Raw genomic sequence first — 6000 nt, forward strand, 5'->3', positions numbered from 1 at the left:
GAGAAATAGACATGCTTGAATAATAATATACATGTAAGAATTATTCCTCTCTCTCTGCTACAGGATACAGGTCATGGATAAAAAATGACCAGTATTGAAGGGAATTGGGCTGGAAGGGGCAGCTTGAATCATCAAATATAATCCTTAGCATTTGGTATTAAAATACTATCACCAATCTGTTCTTGAATCCCTGCAGAGATGGTACTTCTGCCGCCCATATTGGGTTTAGTTTATTGGCTCTTTATTCATAATATTCTGTTCTCTAGTAGGTTCTTGTACTTCCTTCATCACTGGATTTAACTTTCTTGAACAATTATTCAAATGTTTGTTCCTCCTTAACTTTGCTTAATTTCTTCTTCTCTAGTTCTCTAAGGAAAAATATTTTCCCTTTTGACTTATTATTCCATTTACATTATTCTGTCCATTAACTTTATTTATGTACACAACTCTGATTTCCCTTTTTTATCTAGATGGTACAAATGTAGCCCTTCATTCAATACATATAACTTTGCTTCTTTGTATTATCCAAAATAATAGGTTGGACAAGTGGGCAGAAAACAACAGAATGCAGGTTGGACAAGTGGGCAGAAAACAACAGAATGCAGTTCAACAAGGAGAAATGCAAAGTGCTGCACCTAGGGAGGAAAAATGTCCAGCACAACTACAGCCTAGGGAATGACCTGCTGGGTGACATGGAAGTGGAAAGGGATCTTGGAGTCCTAGCCGACTCCAAGATGAACATGAGTCGGCAGTGTGACGAAGCCATCAGAAAAGCCAATGGCACTTTATCGTGCATCAGCAGATGCATGACGAATAGATCCAAGGAGGTGATACTTCCCCTCTATCGGGAGCTGGTCAGACCGCAGTTGGAGTACTGCGTGCAATTCTGGGCACCGCAATTCAAGAGGGATGAGGATAACCTGGAGAGAGTCCAGAGAAGGGCCACTCGTATGGTTAAGGGCTTGCAGACCAAGCCCTATGAGGAGAGACTAGAGAACCTGGACCTTTTCAGCCTCCGCAAGAGAAGGTTGAGAGTAGACCTTGTGGCTGCCTATAAGTTCATCACGGGGGCACAGAAGGGAATTGGTGAGGTTTTATTCACCAAGGTGCCCCCGGGGGTTACAAGAAATAATGGCCACAAGCTAGCAGAGAGCAGATTTAGACTGGACATTAGGAAGAACTTCTTCACAGTTCGAGTGGCCAAGGTCTGGAACGGGCTCCCAAGGGAGGTGGTGCTCTCCCCTACGCTGGGGGTCTTCAAGAGGAGGTTAGATAAGCACCTAGCTGGGGTCATCTAAACTCAGCACTCTTTCCTGCCTATACAGGGGGTCGGACTCGATGATCTATTGAGGTCCCTTCCGACCCTAACATCTATGAATCTATGAATCTATGAAAATGTTGTTTTCATTATTGGGATTCCCTAGGTTGTCTTTCTTCTCCCTTAACCACATATTTTAGAGCTGTGTATGGGCATGTTGCATTTACTTGGTTAGTATTAATCCTCTACTTTCTGTTTCAAGGGTGTTCAAACTCTGGCCTGCAGCTCAAATGCGACCCACAGAGCCATTGCATCTGGCCCATGGGGCACCCCATGAGTCTGGAAATTTAGTGGTAGGGAAGCAGTGGCCCTTAATACACCCACCTTCTTGCAGGGATGGGTGCTGTATGGCTGTGGCCTCCAGCTGCCTGGTGTCTTCCCTGAGTAAGCCATTGGGGCACCAGTATATCACCACTGCCAACTTCCAGTGTCCTCTTCTCTCCTGCCATGTCTTAATGTACTATTAAATATTGGGTGCTGGATTTTGGGTTGGTAAAGATCTTGAGGGTTTCTTTGGAGGGTTTTTTTTATGGAGCCCTACCTCCCTTTACACTCTACCCTTACCACTTCTGGAATTCCTGACATTGGGGGCCAAATTATGGATCACCCCAAGGTCACTGACAGTTCAGCACTGGAGGGCCCAATGGGTGCTCTGGTGTATAACCTCTTTACTCGGGCCACCTAAGGCCAGTTCTCTCAAAGTCCCTTATCCCTTTGGGCCAGGTATTTGCCAAAAATCAAATACATCAGATCAGCCCATCACAAGTCAACTAGGTCAATGGCCTTAAATCAGCTCTTCCTGGATTCCTGGGTAAATCAGGCTAGGTAAGCCCCTTAAGAACCCAAGTACACCATCCTGTGGGAAGCAAAGGAAAGAAAAATGAACTTAAAGCAACCCACATTCCTACATTTAGCAGCTCAGCTCAGTCCTTTAAAGGGCTTAATTCAATAGCTAGGTGGACAAAAGGACTAATGAGATCAATGTCCCCTTCTGGGCTCCTGGGTCAATTAATTTGGGTCTGCCCCTTAAGTGATGACTCATTCTTCTAACAAAACAAAAAAACCCTTCTCCCTGGGTTGGGTTTTCAGGGTGAGGACCTTCACAAAATAGTTCTAGGAGGATCTCCCTCCACTCACTCTACCCCACACTGGGGAAGAAACAAAAAAAAAAAAAAAAAGGAAAAGAAACACAGAAAAAAAAGGGTTCTGTTGCTTTGGCTGGCTGTCTTCAAGGTATTCCTATTCCGATGGGTCATGATGTTGATCAGCAATCCTCCGACCGCTCTAAGTAGAGGATCTGCTTCCCTCTTCTGTCACTCACCATGGGCAATTGCTAGCAGGCGAGACTCCTGGCATTGCCTTCATCAGCTGGGTACAGTCATCCCCTGACTGCCCCCCTCTGGGGTCAGAAATACCCTCCTGTGTCTTCCACCCACCTATCTGCAGGGAGCACATGCTGCAGAAGTGCAGCAGTGTGTTCCCCACTCTGGTGATACCTCTCACTGTACCTGAGGTAAGTGTTCCTTGGGTGAGTTTCTTGGGGATTTTGTCTTGCCCCCTCTTTTCCCTTTACACTTCTTCCCTGCCAAATTCTAAAACCACAAGCTCTGCCTCACCACTTTCCTCTATGGGGCTGGGTTGGTGCTGGGTCACGCCCCTTCTGCCCCTCAGGGCCAGGTTGGATCTGAGCTATGCCCCTTTTCCCCCCATTGGGCCAGGCCACTCCCCCTTTCCCCATGAAGGGCTGGATTAAGGCCCCTTTCCCCCCATGGAGCCAGGTCATGTTCCTTCTCCCCACCTCCCTGTGGGGCCAGGCTGCCCCCTTCCATGTGGTTGCATGATGGTCATCATGCTGGCCCTGGGTGCTGGATCAGAACCACCATCCACCCTGCAGTTGGAGCAGGCATTGCCCATATAGCCTGCCAGGAAAAAAAATTGAGCACCGCTGTTCTATTTGATTAACTGATGCTGACTTACTGTTCATAGAGGCACTGAATTTAATGACAGGACAAATATGGTACTTACTGTCTTGTTATGATTTGCCAGCAAGTGTTTTGGTTATTTTTAGAACAGCAGAGAGTTAGGGAGAAAAATCGAATGGAACAGAGGACGTTAGTAAGTTAAAGCCAGTTTGTGTGTGTGTGTGCGTGTGTGTGTGTGTGTGTTTGCCTTTTTTTTTTATAAACTAAATAGCCATCTGTTTGTCTCTTGCCTGGCCACTGGAGATTCGTGTTAATTATAGTCATTCATCTGAGCCAGCCACCAGGGAGGGTCTCTAAACATCTTAAAGCAGTCTTTGGCTTCAGAAAACACATCTCTTATTTCTTTAAACACATCATTTTAGGCACGTAACTTGTCTCTACCTGAGCAGCTGACAAATTAACACCCACAATATTAAATAAATAAATTGAAAAAGTCACAACATGCATTAAATAAAACATATGTGGACCAGAAGATCTGTGAATCAGTCTGTGGACTGTGTAGGCCTAAATGCTAAGATCTGCAATTTTAGCTGTATAAGTATGTTAATAGAAAAACAAATTCATATGTAGCATACTTCATAGATCTAGAAAGGCACATATTGGCATTTAAGCCAACTTTTTTTTACGTAATTATATAATATATAATTACAGAATATATGCCACGTTTACTCAATTATAAGATGAGGTTTTTTTCCTTTCATTCAACATGGGGAAAATCAAGCTTCATCTTATAATTGCATATGACTCCCTTACCTGAAACCAGAAAAGGCACATGGCCAGCCAGCAGAGTTTGCCTGAGCTCTCCTCAACGTGTGGAGTTGCTGGTCAGTCGGTGCAGGGTCACTCCAGGCTGCTGCCTACCAGTGTGTGCAGAGTTGCTTTGGCACCCTCTGGCTCAAAATGACCCTGCAGGTGCAGGCCAGGCTTTGTCCCCATAGGGCAAGTGGCATGTGCTGAGTCTCTCTGAGCTGCTGTCCCAGTTGTGGGTGCTGAAGCAACTCATCGCATGCTAGAAGCCTGGCCAGGTCCCTTGCTGTGTGCCAGGTTGCTCCAGCACCTGCCGTTGGGGCAGCAGATCAGAGCAACTCAGCACATGTTGGCTAGAAACTCTACATACTGTGGGGACAGTTCCTGGTCAGTGCCTGCTGGATCATTTCAAGCTGCATGTAATGAGTTTAGCCAGCATATACTGAGTTGCCTCAGCACCCACCAGCCAGGTAGAAGCTGGGAGCAACCTGATCACCTGCCTGCCAGGCATCCAGCTTGCTGTGAGGAAAGGCTGGCTAGGAATGCAGTAGGGAGGGGCCCCACAGGGGCCAGCCAGCACACAGAGAGGAGGGACTCCAGCCAGCACACAGCAGGGAGGGATCCATAAGGTCTGGCCAGTACTCAGGGAGGAGGGAGGGACCCCCAGGGACCATTCAGGTATCCTGCATGCTTCATTCAGGGAGAGACTTGACTGCAGTGACAAAGGACACAGCACTTTGCAGGGGACCCAGGATGCGGTGAGTGACACAGTGAATGGCAAGGCTCCAGGCAGCACTAGGGAGGGATCCAACATGCAGTGGGACTCCTAGCAGGAGCAGCAGCATGGGATCCAGCATGTGGTAAGTCTCTCAGCAGTGGCAGCAAGGGACCCAGCATGAGGCGAGGCACCCTGTGGTGGTGGGGGACCTGGCAGTAGTGACAAAGGACCCAGAATGTGCATGCTGATGTGGGATTCAGCATGTGGCTTTGGCTTTGCTGAGTAGTTTACATTGATTTTTTTTCTACAGGAATTAGAAGCAGTGATGTGGGACCCAACATGAACATGCCAGTAAGAGATGTAGCACACAGTGAGGCTCCAGTCAGTGGCAGTGAGGGATTCAGCATATGAAGAGGCACCTGATAGCAGTGAGGCAAGTGGCAGCAGGAAACCCAGTGGAGGGATAGGTGGCAAGGGAGCACCTGGCAGAGTAGCAGGGAAAGCAGCAGATTACCTGATCATGACTGACTGGCTACAATTTAAAACCATAGAAACCCATGGTAAATTCTGTGGGATGAGCATCGGCATGGGAAACCCCCATGACAGACCACGTAGATAAACGAGTAAATAAGGGTACAAATGTAAAGATGCCACAAGGAATGAGGTACAGCCATGATATAAACTTTAAAATAAAGGTTATAAATTATGCTGAAAAAAAACCAAATAATTGTAAAGCAGGAAGGAAGAATAATGTTACTGAAGCAAATGTGCATCAGTGGAGACACAAGGAAAATTCAAGAATGCTAAATCCACACAGAGAAAACATTTGGTGGTCCAAAACAAAGTCACTTTAGTTTTCAATTATGATCAATAAAAGAGAAAGGAGGGAATGACAATCACCTGTGAAGTGCTTCAAACCAAGGCATTAGAAATAGCAAAGGAATTGAACATTGCCCTTCAAAAATTCAAAGCAAGTAGTGGGTGATGTATCTGAATGATGCAACAGTGCATTGGAGTGGCTTTCCCAGTTGCTCTGATTAAAGCACCGCCCCACCCACCCCTAGAGCACATGTAAAAGTGCCCTTAGTGTTAGATACATTCAGAGGGCATTTAACACCACATGTGAAAGCAAAACTTCAGTCAATGAATTGTGATCTTGTAGTCATACCTGCAAGTATGATATCTTGACTCCAAGTACTGGATGTCATAATGAATAAGCCCCTGAAGGACCATTT

Source organism: Alligator mississippiensis, chromosome 1 (genome assembly GCF_030867095.1).
Source record: "Alligator mississippiensis isolate rAllMis1 chromosome 1, rAllMis1, whole genome shotgun sequence".
Lineage (NCBI taxonomy): Eukaryota > Metazoa > Chordata > Crocodylia > Alligatoridae > Alligator > Alligator mississippiensis.